The 24,717-nt window shown below is 45.3% G+C and overlaps 1 long non-coding RNA gene across 1 annotated transcript; it reads right to left on the reverse strand.

Annotated features, from left to right (window-relative positions):
- Positions 1 to 1,080: 1,080 nt before the first annotated feature.
- On the reverse strand, positions 1,081 to 14,282 carry LOC147995838 (uncharacterized). The gene is made up of 4 exons (XR_015684019.1): positions 14,177 to 14,282; positions 1,657 to 1,743; positions 1,254 to 1,456; positions 1,081 to 1,159 (listed from the first exon to the last, which is right to left on the reverse strand). It is a non-coding gene; the product is annotated as an uncharacterized LOC147995838 (long non-coding RNA).
- Positions 14,283 to 24,717: the final 10,435 nt, after the last annotated feature.

Consider the following 24,717-nt stretch of genomic DNA (forward strand, 5'->3'; position numbering starts at 1 on the left):
CGATGGAGCCCACCCACAGTCTGTGCTACAGCCCTGGCACCTCTCAAAGATTCCTAACTGGTCTTGTATAACACTCTGGTTTCTCTATCATACTTTATTCCCATAGCACAATTCAGCCAATCCCAGTGCCTAACTAAAATAGAGTGATTTGAAGACAGTGAATCATTTATTAGCAAGGGGATTAATTTTCTTTCCTTTTGAATGCAAGATATTATTGACTGCTCTCACAGACAATTCACCCAAAAGTGAAGAATCCATAGAGAGAAATTTAAGAAGAAACAGGAGGCGTGATTAGATGCCAGAGGAGCTCACAGTAGGGGTATGGCATCCCCATCACTTATGAATGTTCCTCTTAACTGTCAACGTGACAGAATCTGGAAATGACCTTAGGTGTGGGTTCTAGGCATGTCTTCGGGAGTTTACCCTGGTTGTGTTCACTGAGGTGGGAGAACATAACCACCCTGCACATTTTGTGGGGGACAGTCTGCATATCTGGCACAGGATGCTAGCAGAGGAAGAAATAAGCTCTCCCAGGATCCTCTGTCACAGCTCCCAGCCCATCAGCTGACAGGTGCTGAGCAGGAACCATGCTGTTGACCTTGGTGACCATGCAGCCAATGCTCACAGGTCTTGGTATTCATTTCTGAGTTGTCCTTTGCAAAGCCTGCAGCAAATCGCGTTTCCATCACAGCGGAGGAGCAAATGTTTGTCCCCCCTGATGCTTGGAATTAGGTCCTGTTCACCATCAATGATTCAAACTAAGAATCAGGGATCCGTTGAATGACAAGTTAATGAGTACTTAACCCAGGTAGCTCATTTCTGTCCAGTGCCAAGGTATGGCAAGGAGCTAGACGCTGTGCCTTTTCTGATGAAGCGCAGTGTCATCTGCTGCTCTGTGATGCACACAACTGCTGTGCCTTTCCTTCCTGCTTCTTCCTGGCTCCTCTCTTCTCCCCTCTCTTTCCCACCTTTCTCTTCATCTTCTCTTCTTTCTCTTTCTCTCCCCAACCTCTACTCCTCTCTTACCCTTATCTCTCCTCTTTTCCCCCTTCAGGAACACATTTATTTAATCAAAATGTTGATTTAAGAAAAATGAAATTTTATTTGTGATGGTTTGAATTTGCTTGGCCCAGGGAGTGGCACTATTAGAAGGTGTGGCCTTGTTGGAGTGGGTGTGGCCTTGTTGGAGTGGGTGTGGCCTTGGAGTGGGTGTGACCTTGTTGGAGTGGGTGTGGCCTTGGGGTGGGTGTGGCCTTGTTGGAGTGGGTGTGGCCTTGTTGGAGTGGGTGTGTCACTGTAGGCATGGGCTTTAAGACCGAGGTACTAATTGCCTGGAAGTCAGAATTCTCCTAGCAGCCTTCAGATGAAGATGTAGAACTTTCAGCTCCTCCTGCACCATGCCTGCCTGGATGCTGTTCTGCTCCCACCTTGATGATAATGGACTGAACCTCTGAACCTGTAAGCCAGCCCCAATTAACTGTTGTCCTTATAAGAGCTGTCTTGATCATGGTGTCTGTTCACAGACACCCTGACTAATACATAATTAAATTATACCACTCAAATAAATTTGTTCAAATTACAAAATGCGAGTGCATTCTGCCAAGATCAAATCAAACGGAGAAGACTGGGGGTCCACACAAAAGACCCAGTGCTCACCTGGATTGATCCAGCATTGATGAAATGCCCATCCTGAATGTTCACGTCAGCACAGCCATGGAGTTGAGAGTGGAGCTTCCCTCTGACCTTGAACAGGAAAAAGAAGAATGGAGAGATGCCCTAGAAACTCTTGGTGGATACAGAAAAAGAGAACAAATTTGAGGAGGCAAGATGCAAGTGTGTGTGTGTGTGTGTGTGTGTGTGTGTGTGTGTGTGTGTGTGTTTATGTGTGTGGTGGTGGTGATTTGAATATGCTTGGCCCAGGGAATGGCACTTTTAGGAGGTGTGGCCTTGTTGGAATAGGTGTGTCATAACAATGGCGCTTCATGCTGTAATGTCCCCCTTTTCTGTTTGTCCCTGTTTACGAGATTAATAAGCCACAGAAACCACTTGAAGACATGCATGCTGGGTAGGTAACTTAACGATGTTTTTCAATGTAACACCTGTAGATTGTTTGCCTCACCATCCTGCAACAGAAAACATTTCATACAGCCCAGGCTGTGATTATGTGTCCAGCCAGAAACAGGTGCTGCTACATCCATTATGATCTCCCCTGGATTACGGACGACACACTCAATACCCCTTGGCAGGGCAGGTGAATCAATTTTCTACCTCAGCGGGCCAAGGCACAAGGATATACTTCTGACATGACTCGAGCACATGACCGATGAGCAGCGGCCATGCTTCCTTCCCATTGTTCCTTAGTCTCTGTATTTCATCGTCTTTCTGACTTCAGGACATTTCTGTTGGTTTTTGCTCATCAAAATACACCTGTTAATAACCTGCTTATTCAACTGGTACTTAATACACAACAGGAGGATGTCGTAGGCTCCCTGTTCCTCGTGTTCAGTAGCCACGGTCCAGCATCTGACTGGGTGGCAGCGAGCAGCAAGAGAGAAGGTCCTCATTTGTCACAAGAAAAGATGGCTGCCTTCTCTCCAGCCTACCTGTGACCTCAGCCCTGTGCATTGTAACTTGGGTCATCAAGACACAGAGTGGTACTGGGTAAAGCCCAAGCCTTCTCTAAGACAAAGCAAAAGGGAATCAACGTCACTCATAGCAAAGTCTACATACAACCTCAGAACACAGCCACCAACCAGTCTTTCTTGAACCATAACCAGCTAATTCAAGGCACCCAGTATTAGCGGGTTAACTCAACTTTCTAAGAAGAAGGGAATAAAAGCTTGATGATGTGAAATCTTTGCCACAAAGCAGGAATGAAATGGTGGGTGCGAGGGAGGGTGGGCTGTGCTGGGGAGAGTCAGCTGCAGGGTTGGAATGACTTTCTCCCAATCACTCATGACTTGGTGGAAGGCTGGATAAGTTACTTGCTTTCTCTAGGAGGTTGAGAGCCCTTTCTGTAAAACGCATGTAATAGGGTTTCAGTGTTTTAAATTATTATTTTTCCAGCACTAAAGAGCGTTTCTAGGCTCCCCCACATGCTAAGCACGACTGCACCATGGAGGTCGCATTCTTAGATACTTTAAACTTTATTTTAAAACAAGGTCTACTATGCTGCCCAGGTTGGCTTTGAACTCACAAAGCTCAAGACTAGGCTTGAGCATGTTAACCTCTTACCTCAGTCTCTGGAGTAGTTGGGATGATAGGAGAAGAGCCTTACCCCCAGCTGGAATTAACCCTTTAGTACTGCAACCCAATGTGTGAACAGAATAAATTTGTTACTTTAGTATTTAATACATAGCTCCTATTTTTCATATTTTCATTATTATTCTTTTATGGACTCCGTCTTCTGGCTGGGTTCACTGCATAGTAGGTACCAAAGCATGTCCCCAGAAGTTAACTGACATCATTTCAACGGACACGTTTCCCTGTGGCAGGAATTATCCATTTCCCCATCTTTCAGATAATTGGCCCAAGGCTAGAAGAAAGTCATTTTCTCAAGTCACAGACAGCGAGACAGAGCAGCCAGGACAAAGCCAAGTATTTTCTGCCTGCAGTCTGTCTTCTGACATCTTTACATAGACACTCGCTTGACCATCCTGGCCGCTACAGTGGGCAGCCGGTCCCTCTTGAATTCTTTATTCGATCGCTGGGTTTCTACCAGGGGAAACAGTTCAAAGTAGGATTTTCTGAGTTTTTCCAAATTGTGGGTTTTCAAAACAGTTATAAATAAAGCTAAACAATTTCTGGTGTTCCAATAAAGTTGTGGTTTCTGGAACATCTAAATCATAGCTTAACCATGCTACAAACTATAAGCCATCCACAATCATTTATATGATTGTTGCTTTAGATGGATAAGCAATAACAAAGACTCCTTAGTTGGGCAGACTAGCATGACGTAAGAGATGAGTCAGCCTTTGCTTAGCTCCTCCAAAACGCCACAGCTGGGATGTATAGGCAGAGGAAGGGGTGCAGAAGCTAAGGGGACAATCCAAGTGCTGGACAGTTTCTGAAATGTGTTTTCTTTTCCTGTCTGTGAAATTACCATGTTGCAGGTGGCTTGTGATCCTATAGCTTTGCGGCTTACAAGTCTTGGACTAGCTGGGTCTTCTGTAAAGCTGTGGTTACAGTGCTAACCTGGTTGGAGACCTGCTGGGAAACTCCACTGTGGAAGGCTCCATTTCCAGATTCATGTCCTTGACAGAACCTATTTTGCAGTTGGGGGGGCTAAGAATTTCAGTTTTTTTTTTGTTGGGGGTCACTTGAAGGCCATTCAAGTTCAAGTATGCGTGCCTACTATGTATGTTTTCCAACATGGCAGCTTCCTTTCTTAAATCCAGTAGGGGAATAGTAGACTCTGGGTCTCTGACAGGATGCATGCAGCAGGGTCGGCTTGGGCCCAGAATTCTGTTATTATATATTAAGGAAATAATTGCAGTGAACAGTGAGTCACTGTGGCCTGCAAGCCAGAGAGAGTCAAACGTGAGGAGAAGAGCAAACACGTGTAAGTCAGTGAGTACTGCATGCTCTCGGACCTTCACAAGCACTTGGAGGAACCTTGGTGTCGGCTGGAGAAGTGTCTAACCATAAGTCATTTCACATCCGATTCCCTACGACTCATCTAACTGCAGGTAATTCCAGATCCACTTCCTTATGACTCATCTAACTCTAGGTCGTTCCAGATCCGACTCCCTCTGACTCATGAAAACAGGGAGTAATTTTATATAGTGTAGGTGCAGTTCAAGCTCCTGTAATTCAGATGCAAATGATGCTCTAAAGAGACTGGATCCTTTGTGACTTTAGCTTGATCACCTTTGACTTGTGTCTCGTTTCCCCTGTGGTCACACAATGCTTGCAGTAGCTCCTGGGCACACATCATTACCGAGGAACAGGAAAAAATTCTCGCCTTCCCCATGAATTTTTTTCCCTGTATTTGAAAGTTAAGAAATGTTTTGAAGAAATCCAGGCAGTGGACTTCCACCACATTTCATCAAATAGAACTCAGTAGCGATCACTTTTCCAGCCAATCAAGGAAAGGGGGCTGGTGGAAGGGTTATGGGCTTAAACTCACCAGTACTGATATAGCTGTGTCATTTTCTTAGATTAAAACCAGTGAAGACCGACAACACTGGAGCCCTGGTGGTAAGGAAACAAATAGGCAGACATGGGGCTCTTCATGCATCAGTGTGGCTGTGTGTCTCAAGTGTGTGTGTGTTCATGTTCGTCAAAGGTGGAAGTATGAGTTAAACAGCTGCCTTTGAAGGGTGTGTGTACGTTTCAAGAGATCTCCCTCCTGACAAAGGCGGTTGGTGTCAGACATAGGTTAAACCATGACCTAGGCGTAGACCAGCATGGGTAAGCCAGAGCAATCTCACCAGTAAAGTGGGCATGCTAGTGTTAGCCGTCTTCTTAGTCTTTCATGAGATTCCCCAGTGTCTGCCAAGTGCCCAGTGCTCAGTAGGTGCTGGTCTGTGAAGAAAGGGCAGATGAGAGTCTTCTCATGCCCCTCTCTTGAGTGATGTCAGAGTATCGTCTCCCAGGATCATTTCACCCTCACTCCAGTGGGATGACTAAAGTAACGAGGGGAGGCATATCGGAACCTTCTCAAGGTTCTTACCCACCTCTCTGGGGTTCTTCTTTCACATCTGCAGAGTTCACGTCTTGGTGGCATTTCTTCTCCATTTGAAGCCTTCAGAGTGCTTTCTCAAATCGCCAGCACAAGTTCAACACAAACACCCTTGCCAGGATCAAGGTCGTTTTTTACTTTTATATGTACTATTTCTCCCTTGACAGTCTCATCTCCCGAATCGAGTGCCATGGGCGACTGTTTGTTTACGGTGTTCTACGTCTTCCTTTCTCAGGCAGTTCCAGTTCCAGAAAGATCATAAAATACGTGACTGTGGTGGGCGGCTAAAGTTCTCCAAGAAGTCAGTCGTGAAGTTTAATTAAAGGTATTGGAGAACTTTTTTTTTCTGGTTGATATTTGCCCAGGATAATGGAGAAATATATATGAATGACTATTGAGCGTTAAAAAAAATGAGTTAAATAAAGTAAAAGGGTCTGTGTCCACAAGCAAGCAATCTCCAGGGACTGTGTGATATGCTAAAAATAAAGGCCCATTAGTGAGTCAAATTTTTCAGCAAGTCGATTGGGAGTTAGAAAAGTCAGGGAGTAGACCTGAGTTAGTGGAAGTGAAGACAGGTAGAGGAGGCAGGAAGGGGTTCTCCAGAGAGGAACCTGTTTGATTAGAATCTATTTTATGCACATGACAGAAACCCCACTCAAACGAGACCAAGCTGAAGAATATGCACTAGCTTTTGTGTACTTGACTGTATTGAAAGGTCCAGGCAAATGGGTTTCTGGCCCACAGTCTCTCTCCCTTCTCTTTGCTCTTCTTTCCTCATGATACCTCATTCACAGGCTAGCTGTGGTGGTTAGTTTTGCCTGTCATCCTGACACAGTGTAGAATTAACTGGGGAGGGAGTCTCAGCGATAAAGTGTCTGGATCATGTTGGCTGTTGGCATGCCTGTAGAGAATTATCTTGGTTAGTTGGAAGACCCATCCACTGTGGGCGGCCCCATTCCCTAAGAAATGAGACTGCACTGTGTAGGAATGGAGAAAGAGCTGAGCACTGGCTTGCACAGATGAATTCATCATTCCCTACTCTTGACTGTGGATTTGATGTAGCCAGTTCTCTCGCTCTCCTGTCTCTGTGATTTCCCTGCTATAGTAGATTATAACCTGGAACTGAGAGCTAAAGAAAGTCCTTCTTCCCCAAGTTATGTTCTGTCCAGATATTTTGTCAGAGAATCAGAAAATAAACTAAGCTGCCAGTTTTTGTCAAGATGGTGACAGTGAACTGTTGGGCTTTTCTATACTTCCCAGAATCCTTTCAACAGTGGTTGGAGCAAGAAAGGTTTTCTTAGTTTGGTCAATCTGTGATGCAGGTGCAAAATACTGTAGATTCTATAGCTTTAGCAACACATATTGATGTCTTGTGATTCTGGCAGCTGATGTGTCCAAGATTGCTATGCCAACTGATTAGATCTCTTGGGCTCTTCGGCATCAAGAGATGACCAACTGAGCATTGAATGCATGCATGCATAAGGAAGAAGCATCTAAAACAGCATCGGGGAGTCTCCTTCACAAGGCAATGGGCAGGAATCATTTGCACATGACTTTCATGGTGCTAACCAGACCACAGGGTATTCACACTCATGAACTCAACTGCCACCCAGGGGCATCACCCCGAACATCACTGCATGGGAGACTGGGGTTTCTACATGTGAATTTAATGTTTACAGAGGGAGCATAACTATATAACGTTAAATATGTGTATTTGTATATATGTTCCTCTGCTATGACGAATGGGCAGGGGATATGAAGAAGGTAAAATGGGATAGATCAGTTGGATTCAAGATCAGGTCAGTGACCCATGGGGAGAGTGGCATGAAAAGGATGGTGGCCAGATCTGCTTTTCTCTGAGGCCTGGATGCTGCGGGCATAGGAAGCATTGCTGGGTCCCTGATGGCTCAAAGACTCATAGACTTGTGAGGAGAAGGGTCTCCTCAGTTCTGGGAGGACTCTGGTAAGCTCCCCGGGCATCAGTGATGGAAGCCAGCCTTGCCTGTGCCCGTGAGAACATTAAAGTTCCATGGGATGGCCCATTGAGCATTTAATGTACTCCCAAGGAGAAAGACCTCTAAGCTGGTCCTGCAGACCCTAGTGACCATTGACTGGAAACTTCATGAGTCTTCCATGATACCTAACAGGCAGCTACATACTTAGAAGCATAACACAGTATCCATTTACCACCCCACAGTTTCTCCAGCTGTCATAGGGGCACAATAACCTCCATGTGTACTTAGCAGAAATACCCCTCTAGGAGTTATTTTTTGTTGCTTCTTCATAACCATAATTTTACTGTCAAAATCATAATGTCAATATCCGTGATTTCTGATGGTGTTGGGAGGCCCCTGTGAAAGGGTCGTTTAACCACCAAAGGTTCAGATCAGCAGTGTATACCTCGTGCATGTGTGGGAGACCTTAAAAATGATCAGTTATCAAGGAAGAGGCTTTGAGATGGTGTCTTGATCAATAAAGAGTACATTTAAGAAACAGGACAGGATAAAATATTCAATGTAAATATAAAATATTTTGTTTTCTAGTGGGAATAACTTGTGGGGAAGCAAATAATAGTGGACACAAGACAGTTAGAGGAGCTTGCTAAGGTAGAGGCTTTGGGCTCAGCTCCAGACTTTGTAAGGTCCAAAGTGTTCTTCTATTTAGTTCTTTCTCCTTTACTTGGTGAAATTCTGCATGTGAAGGGCGCGCCTGATTAGTTCAGACTCATGTAAGGACCTGTCACTTGCTTGTCACCACCTGTGACATTTCTACAGCGTAACTCCATCACAGGGTAAAGCAGACCGTCTTCACCAAAGATCATGCCCAGCACATACATGCTGGAGCCTGGAAAGCTCAAGGCATGTGCTAAACTTCCTGCCCTCTCCAGCAACAGAAAAGCTCACGTACGAAACTTAGAAGGGCGGACTCCATGCCTGGGTGGGGAACACATAGGAGAGCCCGAAATAACAAGACTCTATGCCTCGGCAGGACGCCTAGGAGGCCCTAAAACAGTGGTTCTCAACCTTTGTGGGGGTCACGGATCCTTTCACAGGGGCCCCCTAACACCATCAGAAAACACAGATATTGATGTTATGATTCTCCAGGATAGTGAAGTTCTAGTCATGCAGTAGAAACAAAAATAATTTTGTGGCTGGAGGATGTGATACTGTGGGGCCCTTTATTAAAGGGTCACGGCGTTCGGAAGGGTTGAGAACCATCGCTCTAAGAGGACAGACTCTAAGCTTGGTGAACACACAGGACGCTACGAAGCCTCCTCTCTTTTGCTGACTCCCTTCAATCTTACATACTTCTAAATGCCAGGGAAGCCTGGAAGGAGTCATATTTCACAGGCGGGCTGATTTTTCTTTTTATGCAAACCATTTTCTGCAGGCAAACTTACCTTCTTGGTGGCTCACTACATAATTCGAAGGAAAATAAGTCAAATTCGTGTATGACATAATGCCACTTAAATGGCAGCTGTTATAAAGGGCTTCCGGGAGGACCATCAGTCAGTAAAGTGGCGGCAGAGATCCCACCCCTGAGTCTGGATGTGCTCTGGAGCATGTGAGTAAGCAGACATCTTCAGCGTCGTCAGTCTCTGTCCGGTACGTGCTCATGTCTGGAAAACAGCCTATGTGATTTCCAGAGCCTTCAACTGTATTAGCAAAGAAGTCCCTCCAGTCTCCTGAGCTCCCTCCTGGTTGCTATTATCTAGCAATTAATCACTCCGTCTGTCCCAAGCTGCTCCTCAGTTTAATCCGTTTGAACTGTTGTACCCACACACATAAAACAGAACTCTTAAAGCTTACTTACACTTAAAAGTATAATGCTTAGATTAGTTTAAACAACTTTCATCGGGTTTTAGAGCTTTAGTCAGACCCTGGAAAGAACAAATCAGCTAAGAGAATGTATAAGGGGTGGGGCGAGAGGAAGTGTCTATGAGAACAGCACAGAGACAGAGGGGAGAAGTTTACTGTATCCCTCACGGTGGAGGGAGGGCATCTTCAACACACACACTACTGAGTTCAACAAATGGAAACAGCCTCCCCCCATTCTTATATGCAGAATGGGATGACAAGACACTTGCCAATTCTTGCTGGTGTTTGTAAAATCTCCCACACACCTTTGTGAGAGACTCACTCTTCCTCAGGCAATGGTGTGTGTGTGTGTGTGTGTGTGTGTGTGTGTGTGTGTGTGTGTGTGTGTGTGGCTATTCTTGGCAGTCAACTTGATGACATAGGAAATGAGCTACAATCCAGAAATGAGGGCACACCTATGAGAGACTCTTTGCTCAGTGAAGTGGGTGAACCCCTTCTAATCGGAACCTTCGAGGTGGGAAGACACATGGCTTTGATCCGGATCCTGAGTCTGGGAGACACACCTTTGGTCTGGGCCACATCTCCTGCTAGAAGGCTGTAGGAGGGCATGGAGGGAAGAAGCGTTTGCTCTTTGCCTGCTTTCCCTCACCCTGTACATCCAATTCCTTCACTGGCACTACAGCTTACTTCTCTGGGATCCCAGGGTTTACTGAAGAGCAGCTGAGACATCCAGCCATAAGGACTGAATGACTACTGGGTTATTGGACTTTTCATAGCCTGTCATTGTTGGGTTAGTTGGATGGACACAGTCTGTAAGTCAAGTCATCCTGAATATATATATATATATATATATATATATATATATATATATATATTTATATTTATATGGGACCATCCTAAGAGGGCCTGTGGTAGCTGGGGGACTTTTGTTGCATTTTGTTTTCAACATTTTATAGAAATTTAAGTTTTATATATTGAGTATTATTTTTATATTTTATATATTATATTTTATATATTATATAACATGTCATATAATAAATAAAATACGAATAAATATATATGATGAATACATGTATAAATTATATGTATAAAATATATACACACATATACAGATGCAGATTCAGATTCATATATATCACATATATCATATATATACATATACACATCATACACATACATGTACACATACATATGCATCATATACACATACACATACATATACATATTCATCATATAAACATACATATACATCATGTATATGTACACAGACACATACACAGACACATACATATACATAATCATATACACATACATCATGTACATGTACATGGACACATACACAGACACATACATACACCTCATATACACATACACACATATACATATGAGAGAGAGAGAGAGAGAGAGAGAGAGAGAGAGAGAGGCTCATACAGTAAGTTCTGCTACTCTATAGAACCCTGACCGATACAGCAGGGGGAGACTCTATTGTAAGTGAGCAGAAATGTGACTCAGCGTGAAGAAGGCTTTCTCTTCTACCATATTGTTTATATCGGTTTTCTCTTCATTTTCTTTTCCTTCCACTTTCATGTCATGTTCTGCTAACACCAGAACTGGGAGTATTGGGTGGTTAAGGCAACTCTTCCCTGAAATAGTCTATAGTGTCAAGACACATAGACTGGGTGTCCCAGGGCGGGCCCGACAAGCAAAGAGAGGACAGAGATGTCATGCTTGGGCTTTGGAGGGTCTCGGTGGACAATGCAGCACAGAAAGTGGGAAAAGGAAAAGGTGCCCAGCTCATGGTAAAAAGAAGTTCCCTCAGGCCTAAGACCCTGCATGGCCGTGTGCAGCCACAGTCTCTGTTCTAATAATAAAGATGGGGCGTCAGCCCCGGTGCTACTGCAAGCCCCATTGCCATGTTTGTGAAATCGTGGAAGTTTTGGTGACCATTTCTTCTAGTTAAATTCATGTTGCAGCTACAGGATCCTGGTAAGTGAGGGTGCTCAGTGTATCTTCCTGTGCTTATCGGCCATTTAGTCTTTTTATTTTTTAAAGTGCAAGTTAACTGTTAATGAAAATGAGGATCAGGTGTAGACGGAGGGGACTTGAAAGTGAGTTGAACTTACACAGCTTGTGTTTACTGAACACTGAAAAATGTTTATTTATTCACTTATGGAGGCCAGGTGTCTTAGGGTTGACTGCTGTGAACAGACACCATGACCAAAGCAACTCTCATAAGGACAACATTTAATTGGGGCTGGCTCACAGGTTCAGAGGTTCAGTCCATTATCATCAAGGCAGGAGCATGGCAGCATCTAGGCAGGCACGGTGCAGGAGGAGCTGAGAGTTCTACATCTTTATCTGAAGCTCGCAGAAGACTGGCTTCCAGGCAGCTAGGACAAGCGTATTAAAGTCCATGCCCACAGTGACACACCTATTCCAACAAGGCCACACCCACTCCAACAAGGCCACACCCACTCCAAGGCCACACGCACTCTAACAAGGCCACACCTCCTAATAGTGCCACTCCCTGGGCTGAGCATGCACAAACCTTCACACCAGAAAAGAGCACACCATGGCAGAGGTGTTTTTAGTGAATCTGTTCTCTCCTCCAACCATGTGGATCCCAGGGACATAACTCAAGTTAGTCAGGCTCAGTGGCCTTCAGCTTCTGATCCATCTTGCCAGTTCCTGAATTGTTTTTTTTTAAACTCGGCTATACTGTTTAAAATATTGAATCGATTTAAATCCTTATATATCCTGTATTAAAGTATTATGACCAATACAGATATTGAGCAAACAGTTTTTTAAAACACAGAACTCTTGGCATTTTTTTGTGCCTACTTTATTAGGTTCTTATATCTACCACCCTTGCACCTCCTCTCCCAACACTGGGGAGAAAAGACAGAAGGTTAGAGGGGAAAGAGGGAGTGGACCTCTTTAGGCTACTTCCTGCTGATTAGGAGTGTTGGGTACCTAGGCACAAGTCCAACCTTCATTGTCAGAATATCCAGCAATCTAGCAATCCAACGAATGCCGTAGCAGGGACAAGCAGGGGCAGCAGCCAGGGGCACAGCAGCCACCACAGTTCCCATTTATATCCTCTCCAGAGTCCCCAGAATTAAACTCTCTGCAGTTGGCAAAACCACGCCCCTGCTAGTGTACAAGGCAAATCATAATCACCTGCCGTGAAGCAGCCTCTTACCCCACCCCTGGGATTAAAACACAAACATTCATATAAAATAACTGGGTTTTTAAAGAAACCAGCATTCAGGCAGGAGAGATGGCTCAGCGGTTAAGAACCCTGACTGTTCTTCCAGAAGGTCCTGCGTTCAATTCCCAGCAACCACATGGTGGCTCACAACCATCCGTAATGGGATCTGATGCCCTCTTTTTGTGTGTCTGAAGACAGCAACAGTGTACTCACATACATAAAATAAATAATTAAAAAAAAAGAAGAAGCCTAAATTCTATCAGTGTTGTATAATCTGGATATTTATATAGAAGACTAAAAAAAAAATCCAACACACAGATCAAAGCATAAAAGTTAATTTGAGGTATATTATAGGTCTGAATCTAGAAAACCCTGTTGACTCTGGAGTATAACCAGGTTTTACAAGAAAGACAAAACTGTCATTAACAAGAAAGAAAAATAACTGTTGTCTTTTAATCCAGATTTTTTTTTTTGGTTCTTTTTTTTCGGAGCTGGGAACCGAACCCAGGGCCTTGCGCTTCCTAGGTAAGGGCTCTACCACTGAGCTAAATCCCCAGCCCCTTAATCCAGATTTTTAAATTTTATTTTATGTGTATGAGTGTTTTGCTTGCATGCACGTGTTTGCATCAAATATGTGCTTGGCATCAGTAAGGACCAAGAGAGGGTGTCAGATCTCTTGGAACTAGGGTTGTTGACAGTTGTAAGTCTCTCGATCTTAATGCTGGGACCTGACCCAGTGCTCTCCATCGCTGAGTCATCTCTCCAGCCCGTGATTTTTAATCTAAACTATTCTTATTTTGGGAAGATTATCTGGGTCTTCTAGATTTTTAGTTTTTCCATACAAATTGTAAATTTCTATAAAGCGTTTAAAACAAAACTCAACAAAAATCGACCCATATACCCCACAAACAAAACCACCGGTAAGTACCCTTGCATGGCTCTGATTGTAGGATCATGTACTCTGCTCATGCAGGAAGAACCATGCCTTAAGGGCACCAGATGCTCTACCCAGAAACATGCCTTGTATCTCGGCATGGACAGCCTCAGGTTTCTGTTTCCCTTTTCAATATAGAGATTTTGTTCATATTTTTCAAAGTATCTTTCTGAGCATGCCATGCATTCTGATGCTATTGTTACTGGTATTTTCTAAATTATGTTTTCTTTTTTACTCACAAGTAAAATGCATATTTCAAACTTGAAATCGTACCTAGCAACCTTGATTAATTGAGATATTAATTTTGTAATTGTCTTAAGGACACCTTTTGCATCTAAATGATTATGTAAAATGTTTCACTTTCAGCCCTATATAGTACTTGTTTTCCTTTCATACCTTAATAAACACAGTGAACTATACAAGGAAAGTTGACCAGAGAGAAGGGGTCATAAATTGAGATGTGACGCATTTGGACTGAGATGATTAATTTATGAATTTAGATGCCTTCTCACAAAATTGCCTAGACTAACCTTGAGCTCGTGATCGTCTTCCCTCAGCCTCCTAGATGTTGGAATTACAAACATGTGTCGCCATGACTGTCACCTTCCTCTTCTATTTTCTGAAAGATTTTTATGTAAAATTGATAGTGCCCTTTGAAATGTTTAATCGTCGGCGAAGGGATTTGGTTGTGGCATTTGCTTTGCCAGGAAGTTTGTGTGTTGCAAGTTCATGTTTGTTTGAGATAAAAAAAAAAAGAAAAAACTTACTCAGAATTTTCTATTCCTTTTCCTGCTCATTTTGTCCAAAGTTATCCTTCCAGAGAATTCGACAATCATCTAATGTACGGAAGGTGTTTATGGCTTGCCGTGTTCTCTACACACTCTCTGGAGAACGTGAAGTGTAGACGTTTTTCTTGTTGGGGGTAGGGCTACGTTTTGTTTGTTTATCTTTGTCATTTTTCCCTCATCACTGTGTACGCTGGTTGATTTTATTACTTACTGCAAGAAGAGAGCAGTTTACATCGCTAATTCCAGGGTTTTCCCTTCATTTCCTGTTCATGGAGTGTAGGGTTTGAAGAGATTCCCTGTGTCCTTCCTTTCTTCCGAGGATGGATCTTTCATCTTCCCTTTACTTGTAGGGTGCTTAGCGGACTCACGAACCTCACACCCACACTTGCTGACAGGTGGATGCTGGTCATGTGACCCAGCCCCTGCCTGCGCGCCATCCTTAGCCTTCTTGATTGGCTCACAGAAGAACCCGCCATTCGCCTTCTCCAATGAGACTCAGAAACCCAGAATTATTTTTCCTCTAACATTTGGCCAAGGGTATGGAAGCACAGACAGTGAACTAAAGCGACTCCCAAGATCCTCCAGGGGAGCAGAAGGTACATGAGCACCAGAAAAGAGGACAGAGAAACCGAAAGACAGTTGGAGGGAGGGGCAGGCAAAAGCACCGCACCATACCTTAAAGGTTCTTCAGACGGTCCGAGATGGCTCAGCAGATACAGGGGCTTGTAGCCAAGTCTTACAGGCCTACGGTCAATCCCAGGAATCGAGCAGTGGAAAGAAAGAACTGACCCAAGTTTTCCTTTGACCGCCACACGTATGCAGTTCCACCCAAATAATAAATGTGGAACTCACCACCTCCCCCAGCCTGCATTTGGTGATACGACAGTAATCTTAGTCATTTCGTAAATCAACTAGGGTTGGGGTTTTGCCGTTGGTCTGGGGGAGAGGATGACAATACCTGGTGTTTCTGTCGTGGCAGTTGTTACGAGATTACTGGAAATTACTCGAAGCACATTTCCTGTGCTCTGCCCTTCCCCCACAGGAGCAATGGCTGCTCACTTTCGCCTTCCCGCAGTGAGGTGATCTCAGCCCTGAAGGGTGAGGTGGTAGCAAGGAGTAACTTTGCATGATTTCGTTCCTAGGGCGCTTTTTAAACTTCACACTCAGTTTACTCCTTGCCAACACGCCCTCACATTCGCTGAGCTTAAGGAATTACTACAGGAGTAGGGGCAGGACTTTTCAGGAAGGATGCGGGGAGTCCTGGGTACCTTAAGGAAGCATCGTTAATGAGGCCGGCTGATGAATAAAATACCGTGCTTTGCACCGCTCCCCCGGCCTGCTAGGACTGCTTGTATTTTGAACAGGGTCATCATTCTTTAATGACAACTTGTTAACATTTAGATTACCATTTTGTGTTCTAGCAAGGCGTCATGCTGGCAGGAGACACAGGGAACACCCACAGTAAAGACAGGCGGTGGTCCTCCTGACTGGAATGCACAACCCTTTTGAAGTTGATTTGGACCACAATAGAGCCTGGAACTTTTCCTTCTTTCTATGCTGTTCCTAGCATGCAGATTGGGTCCTGAAGTAAAAGAAAAGTTAAATAAAGTGAGAGAGTATTGATGTTCAAAGTTTGCTGCTTAGACACCACCACCACCACCACCACCATCACCACTGCCACCATCATCATCACCATCACCAGTATCACCAATATCACTACCACCATCACCATGACCACCACCACCACCATCACCACCACTACCATTACCACCACCATGACCACCACCACCATCAGTACCACCCCTAGCAGCAGCAGCCTCCACCACTTGCTAGAAATGCAGAACATCAGGCCTGAGCCCAGAGCTGTTGGACTAGAAGCTACACTCAGAGCGGCCAATTAATTTGCAGGCACTTAATGTCTCGGCAAAGCCTGAGCAGACCGTGTGTTCCCAAATTCAGTCAAGGGTTACAATTACCAGAGCAGCTTCTCAAGAACCTGCATGTTCCCAAAGTTTCTAATGTGTTCCTGAACCCCGAAGATACTTTCTCTGGTAGGTTTAGGAGGGTTTCGGGTGTTTGAATTCTTAATAAGCTTTTCTAGCAACTTGGATGCACATAGCTTTGGATTGCCTTAGAAAGACCGAGCCGGTTGCTATGGGATACACAGGCGTGTTTAGCAAGAGGAGCAGAAAACGAGTAGAGATGGAAATAATTTCTACTGTGGTTTGAGACTGGTAGTTTATTGTGTTTGAATGCATATATTTCATATACATGTGTATATATATATGTTTATGAACATGCATATATGACACACGTATAGTATGAGGGCTAATCTTGGTTCTTAACTTGACACAACCGGGAAGAGGGACCCTTAACTGAGAACTGGCCTCCATTGGGTTGGTCAGTGAAACCGTTTTAATTGATTATTAGTTGATACAGATGGGGCTAGTCTGTGGACAGTGTCACTGTGGACAGTGACATCCTTATGCACGTGAGCCTAGGCCTTAGAGGAAAGGAAGCTGAGTTCGAGCTGGGGGGTTCAGGCAGTGAGCAGCCATCCTTCTGCTTCAAGCTCCTGCCTTGAGCTCTTGCCGTCACAGAGTGTAACATGTAAAATAGGACATGTGCGTTCCTCTCCGTGCCGCTTTCGGTCCCGACGCTTACTTATCGCAACAGCAGAACGGGGCCTGGAACATACATGTGTATGTGTCATACAGCATGTGTTCAGAGCTGGGTGCACTTGGCATGTATGCATTCAGGCATGCTATTTCTGCTTGGCCATTAGTTATCATGGGTACAGATGCAGCAGCAGCAGCCAGCAATTCCTGCAGGGAGCCTACTGTGTGCCAGGAGCCTACTGTGTGCCAGGTACTATTGTAAACCCTTTTATTTTCCTACCACGGCAATCAGGACTGTTCCCATTCAAAATATTAATATATTAATGCAAATGTATACGTGTCTAATTTCTATACACCATGTATACAAACATGTTTCTGTTGATTCTATTGACTACAGGAAAGGGAGATTATTTTTTAAGTGATTTTGATCTATGCACTCAATGTGGCTCATTTGTAATTCCATTATTTTAAAAATGGAGTTCAATTGCTTTGCAAAAGATCCTTTGGTCTCAAACATCTTAATTTGTTCACACGCATACATGTGCCGGAAAGGGCCATGTGCCCATCCCAGGGCAGGCTGCAAGTGACAGGGCAGCCAATCCTCCTCTCTCAGATCGTGTATCTTTGTGCAGACTTCTGGGCTTCCTAAGGTTGAGTAAACTTACCTTTCTGAGTTTTGTACCTTCCGTCCCCTATGTCACTATCTGGCACAATGAGACTGCTGCATAGCTCACCGGTAACACCGAACAAAAAAATTCTGACGCGTATCAGTCAATCTCAGCTTTCCCTTTCATTGAATGAGGGAAATGTGGGCCATTAGGAGAATAATTGCTGCCGAATTCGGGTTGCATAGTCAAACCTCCAGAAGCACAAGGCTCACCTGGCACCCGTGTGAGGTGCAGATTCTAACTCAGATATTCCGGCGGGAGATTCTCCAGTCCCATCATCACCGTAACGAGGGATACTAATGGTGGTAGGGCGGTGATGGTTTGAATGCCGTTTGATGGAAGAAAGCGCGTCCCGAGTTTGCACCCCGGCACCTGTCTCCCCGGATTCATAGCTTACTGTATTATTATTCAGTGCGTTTTCACTGCGCGCTTACTTTCCTACAGGTAGTAGTAGTCCAGGCACGAGGAGCAGTACCTGTAACCTTGTCATTTGCCTGCTAGGTTGGTTGTCTAATAACCTCCTTAATTATGGTGCCCGAGCCCTCTCCCACAGGCTTGCGGAGGATGAAATGAGCTTATGCAAATGAACTACCCAAGATGCTGCCTGGCACGCAGTAAGTGCGAGGGACATTATTCTTTCTGAGGACTTATGCTCGGACTCCCTCAAACTGTGTGAAGGCTCTTCAGTGCTGGCCTTGATGTTGGCAATATGACGGCCAGCTGGGAATCAATGAGGGGGAGTAAATCAAGGTCCCCCATGAATAATGCATGAGGTTAATAGTATGCAGTATAATGGGGAGCTGACTACATATAATTTAAAGGGGCTGAGTGACATTTTGGAGTAAATTCGTGGTCATGAATCAAAAGCTGTGATCTGCAAATCTTCAGCTTCCCACTGAAGCTTTTTGAAATTCTACCCAGATTCCCATAACTCACACCCCACTTCCTACAAAGCAGGTACTGCGGAATTAACCCCCGTGGAAACTATTAAAACACTTAATAATTCAATTCAACAAATATTTATTGAGTATCCTACAAGGCGGTTTGTCCTAGTGGGGGCATCAATAATTTAAGACGTCATTAGTATTCAGAGGGCCTCGACGATGTTGGGGAAATGAGAGTAGCGTTTCCTCATTTGTTTTAGTCGTTGATTCGTCACATACTCATCAAGGGCAGTGACGAGGGGCCAGGGAGCCCTCTTCTTACTGGAGAGCTTTTATCGGCTAGGAATACTTGTAATACATGTGTAATCCCAGCACTTGGGGATCTGAGGCAGGAGGATTAGAAGTCTGAGGCTATGCTGGGCTACAAGATTGGAAGAAAACAGGAGAAAGGAAGGAAGGACTTAATGTTCTCCTTAGTCCCTTTGACAAGGGATGGTGTGGAAGTACAGACAGATTGCTCATAACAGCTAAAAAGGAATAAAGAGGCAGATAGGATCTTGGGGTCCTATGGATTCCATAAAGTTCATGCGTACATTTGCATATTCAGGAGCAGATGTTAAATCCCAGAAACATCATAAAATCCTGGGGAGACAGCATTTGGATTCACTCAGGCTGGAGGAAGATAGCAAACATTACTAGGGGACAAAGAGATGGCTTAGTTGGTGACTTGCATAACTCTAAGGCTTTGGTGTGCATAACTCTGAGGCTTTGGTCCCCAGCACCAGGGCTTAGTGGGGGAAGGAGACATGGAGTCGGGAGAGCGCTGTGCTGGGGTGGTAAGGGGGAGCTGAAGGAGGGAAATGAGCGGTTAATGTGATCACATTTTATTGCACACATGTATGAAATTATCAAAAATAGTGGGAAAAATCCCAATTAAAAAAGTAAACTGGACATGGCGGGCACATGGCTGTGATCCTAGATCCGGGCAACAGACAAAGGAGGATTGTAAGGGTTTGCTGGCCAGCTGTCTGAACCATCTGGTAAACTTCAGTTCACTGAGAGACTCTATCTCAAAAAACCGTAAGAACGCGAGTGCTCTCACGTGTGCGTGCGTGCGTGCGTGTGTGCGTGCGTGCGTGCGTGGCGGGGGTGTAGGGATTGAGGAAGACACCTGAAGTTGACCTTTGGCCTCCATGTGCAGACACACCCAAACATGATTACGTGCAACACCATTGAAAGGAAGGAAACGTGAGTCGTTTCTAATGCTCGCAGAGGGCTTTCTCCGCAGTCCGAGTTTTGCGGTTCTTTCTCTGCCAGCACAGACGTTGTCATCTGGCAGCAGGGGCAGAGAAACCGATGGAAGTTTTACATCCGGATATGAAGGGAGAAGTAAGCACAGGGTAGAGAAAAGACGCATACACCGAGGGGTTCAAGATTTGTAAAAGTTAGGGATGCTTGAGGGAGGAGACTCATTTGGGAAATTAAGAAAGGCTTATAAAGAAGGGTTGCTTTACAATCCAGCAGGAGCCTTGGTTCAAGTAAAACAAGCCGGGCTAGGATGCTCCCCCAGAGGAATCCCCATGAAGGGACGTTGACTTCTTAGGTGGTTTGTCTCCAGGGATTGTCTTTGTGACGGTTTGTGTATGTTTGGCCCAGGGAGGGGCACTATTAGGAGGTGTGGCCTTGTTGAAGTGGGTGTGGCCTTGTTGGAGTTGGTGTGGCCTTGTTGGAGGAGGTGTGTCACTGTGGGGGTGGACTTGGAGACCCTCCTCCTAGCTGCCTGAGGATGCTCAGTCTGTTCCTGGCTTCCTTTAGATGAAGGTGTAGAACTCTCAGCCCCTCCTGCACCATGCCTGCCTGGAAGCTGTCATGCTCCTGCCTTGATGATAATGGACTGAACCTCTGAACCTGTAAGCCAGCCCCAATTAAATGTTGTCCTTTATAAAACTTGCATCGGTCATGGTGTCTGTTCACAGCAATAAAACCCTAACGAAGACAGGCTTCTAGAGCTGCTGGGACCTTAAAGACTAATGTGACAGGGACTATGAAGAATGATACCAGAGGGACAGACACAGAGCAGGGTAAGAAGGATCCTTTAAAAAAGAAATGTTTATTTATTCATTTATTTATTTGGTGTATTTGGTGTGTGTGTGTGCCCCTGCCCACACATGCTCCTTGGCTGATGTGTAGATCAGAGGACAATTTCCAGGAGTTGGTTCTCCCCTTGTCCTGAAGGTTGGGTCTTGAAGGTTGAACTCGGGTCATCAGATTTGATGGCAAGTGCCTTTGCCTTCAAAGCCAACCCTCTGGCCTTACCCAGGATCTTATGTTCTGTCTAAGAGTGAAGGGCGTCTGACGGCAAGAAGAAACTGGGACACCTGCAGGAAAAGAGATCACACAGGACTTAAGGTTTTCTTTTAGATGAGGTTTCCTGAGGTGCCGATGTGGGGAATGTGAGAAAGCCATTCGGCCTTGATGTTCCCAGGGAAACTGCTCAGAGAATGAGCGAATTCTCACTAGGAAAGGCCAGGGATCTCACGGTCCCTGAAGGTGGCTACAACCTGTTCCTGCGTGACTGCAGCAACCATGAGTTCTACTTCAGACAGGGATGATGGCCTCTGTCCTTCACAGGTGCATTCTAGTTCCCTGTGTCAGTGACCAATAGATTTCAGAAGCAAACAGGTCTAAGGAGATAAATACCAGGATGACCACCTGTACCTTCATGTGCACTGGGATCTGGCAGGGGAAACGGATTAGTGAATGCAGAGGGAAATCTTTTCTTATTCCACTTACTTAGAAAATGTCACCCTTCCTTTTGCCTGGGTATCACATTTACATAGGAAAGTTGGATATCCCTGTCTCTTTTTGTATTGTGTCAAAATTTTAGGCTGCAGAATGCCAGAATCTTGAGGAAGGGGGAGAATCTTTGTCCTTGGTGTTAGCTGTCACCCCCACTGTTGGGGACTAGTTCTTGTCACTTGTCTACACAGGTAGGGATGGGAAACCCTCACCTTGTTCAACACTAGTGGTCTCTTTCACTGTCTTGGTAGCTCTTGAGCAGATGCTATGTCCCCATTGTGTCTGTTACAGAATGCTCATGGGAAATGCTCACAGGAAGATATTTAAGTCCCCGCCCTGACTCCTGAGTCAGCCTGACCTATTATAGCAGAGTCCACTGGACTGGGGGCATTTATTTCTCATAATATCAGAGGCTGGAAAGCTCAAATTTGGCCTCGGGGCTCTGATGCCTGCTGGGCCTGTTTTCTCCTTCACATGGTTTTTCCTTTTTGTACCCTCATATGGTGTCAACAGTGAAGGAGCTTTTGAAGTGTCTTTTACGTGTTCAGTGAGGTCACATGTCTGCTCGTGAGGGCTCTATTCTCATGACCTAATGACCCCCAAAGATTTTTACCTCTAAGAGTCTATCACCTTAGGGGGTAGTAAGAGTCCTTCTGCCACGTGAATTACTCACTTACCCTGCTTCTCTGGAACTTTATAAAGCAAGGCAAGAGAAGCTCGGCTCTTGGGTGTTGTCTTAGTTACTTCTCTGTTGCTATGGTCAGATAATATATCTGGGGCAAATTATAAAAGGAAGTTTGTAATTTTGGCTTATAGTTTCCGAAGGTTCGAGTCCATAAGAACAGATCAAAGGCCCCTTATGTGTCACAGCGTCAGGACAGCTGAGAGTTTGGATCTTGATCCAAAAGTTGGAGACAGAATCTTTTAGCTTCAAAACCCATCTTCAGTGATACCCACTCCAACAAAGCCACACCCCCTCCAACAAGGCCACACCCCTTCGACAGGCCACACCCCTCCAACACAGTCACACCCCCTTCAATACAGTCACACCTCCCTCCAACAAGGCCATACTTCTAATCCCTTCCAAACAGTTCCACCAACGGGGGACCCAGTATTCAAACACACCAGCCTATGATATGGTCATTCCCATTCAAACCACCATAGATGCTCTAAGTCTTCAGGGAGCTGAGATAATCTCCAAGAGTCTACATTGCTCCCTCTGGGGCATAGCTTGTGTCTAACTTCCTTTAGGAGAAAAGCTTCACAGTATTAAAAGACGGTGAAAACCGGTGATTTAAGATAGAGTATTGATATCTTATTAATGATGAAACCAATTTCATATTGTACTCCTCAAGATAGGATGGTGTTCATGATTCAGAGAGCACAGTACATTCTGCATCTCGTGTGTTGTGATCATCATGGGGGAGAGGAAACTAACTGAAAGAGAATGTGTCCTGCAGTGACTTCTCAGGGACTGGGGCATGTGTCCTGCAGTGACTCCCAGGGACTGGGGCATGTGTCCTGCAGTGACTCCCAGGGACTGGGGCATGTGTCCTGCAGTGACTTCTCAGGGACTGGGGCATGTGTCCTGCAGTGACTCCCAGGGACTGGGGCATGTGTCCTGCAGTGACTCCCAGGGACTGGGACATGTGTCCTGCAGTGACTTCTCAGGGACTGGGGCATGTGGCCTGCAGTGACTTCCCAGGGACTGGGGCATGTGTCCTGCAGTGACTTCTCAGGGACTGGGGCATGTGTCCTGCAGTGACTTCTCAGGGACTGGGGCATGTGTCCTGCAGTGACTCCCAGGGACTGGGGCATGTGTCCTGCAGTGACTTCTCAGGGACTGGGGCATGTGGCCTGCAGTGACTCCCAGGGACTGGGGCATGTGTCCTGCAGTGACTTCTCAGGGACTGGGGCATGTGTCCTGCAGTGACTCCCAGGGACTGGGACATGTGTCCTGCAGTGACTCCCAGGGACTGGGGCATGTGTCCTGCAGTGACTTCTCAGGGACTGGGGCATGTGTCCTGCAGTGACTCCCAGGGACTGGGGCATGTGTCCTGCAGTGACTCCCAGGGACTGGGGCATGTGTCCTGCAGTGACTCCCAGGGACTGGGGCATGTGTCCTGCAGTGACTTCTCAGGGACTGGGACATGTGTCCTGCAGTGACTCCCAGGGACTGGGGCATGTGTCCTGCAGTGACTCCCAGGGACTGGGGCATGTGTCCTGCAGTGACTCCCAGGGACTGGGGCATGTGTCCTGCAGTGACTCCCAGGGATGGGAGGTTAGGGCTGCTGCTGCCTTTATTCACTTTTGCCATAGAAATCCCTGTAATTAAGAATCAGTCAGAGGATGAATGTCTGTGTGGGCAGGTGGCTTCCATGTGTGCCTGAGTGTGGAAGTCAGAGGGCAACCTCCAGCGTTGATCATCTTCAGTTTCCAAATTCCTTTCCATGCCTTCTTCCCCCTTTGCTCCCCATCACCTCTCTTCCTTTCTTCCATTATGTCCGCCTTTCTTTCTCTCTCTCTCTTTCTTTCTTTCTTTTTTTCTTTCTTTCTTTCTTTCTTCCTTCCTTCCTTCCTTCCTTTCTTTCTTTTTCTTTCTTTCTTTTTCTTTTTCTTTCTTTCTTTCTATCCTCCCTCCCTCCCTCTCTCCCTTCCTTTTTTCCTCCCTTTCTCTTCTTTTCTGTCTTCTTTCTTTCTCTCTTGGCAAGGCTCCTACTGCCCTAGAGCTCACTAAGCTCACTATGTCTAGGCTTCCAATGCTCCCGTGGCCTCCATCTCCACAATACTGGGATTATAAAAGCATTCCTTTTATTGAAAATCTCTCCCCCGCCAAATAATGAATCCTGATTATGGTTACTCCTCCCAGTTCTTCCCCACCCCTCCCAGATCCACTCTTTTTTTGTCTCTCATTAAGGGGAGGAAGACTTCTAAGAGATAGTAATAAAATAAAATATAATAAAGACATCACAAAAACTTTAACATCAGAGTTGGACAAGACAAACACAAACAGAAGTAAGAGAGCGCAAGAATCAGAGACTTGCTCGTTTACACCCCCAGGAATTCCTTAAAATCACTAACTTGGAAGCCATAACACATATACAAAGGACCTGGTGCAGACCTGTGCAGGTCATGTGCATGCTGCCTCAGTCTCTGAGTTTATGTGTGCATCACTTCCTGTTGACTTAGAGAGCCTTGTTCATGCTTGGTGTCTGCCAGAGGGGATCTCTGGGTCTCACACTTCTTATACCTCCTCTTCCCCAAGAGTTCCCTGAGCTATGAGGGGAGGAATTTGATGAAGGCATCCCATTTAG

This window comes from Rattus norvegicus, chromosome 3 (genome assembly GCF_021556685.1).
Source record: "Rattus norvegicus strain SHRSP/BbbUtx chromosome 3, alternate assembly SHRSP_T2T, whole genome shotgun sequence".
Lineage (NCBI taxonomy): Eukaryota > Metazoa > Chordata > Mammalia > Rodentia > Muridae > Rattus > Rattus norvegicus.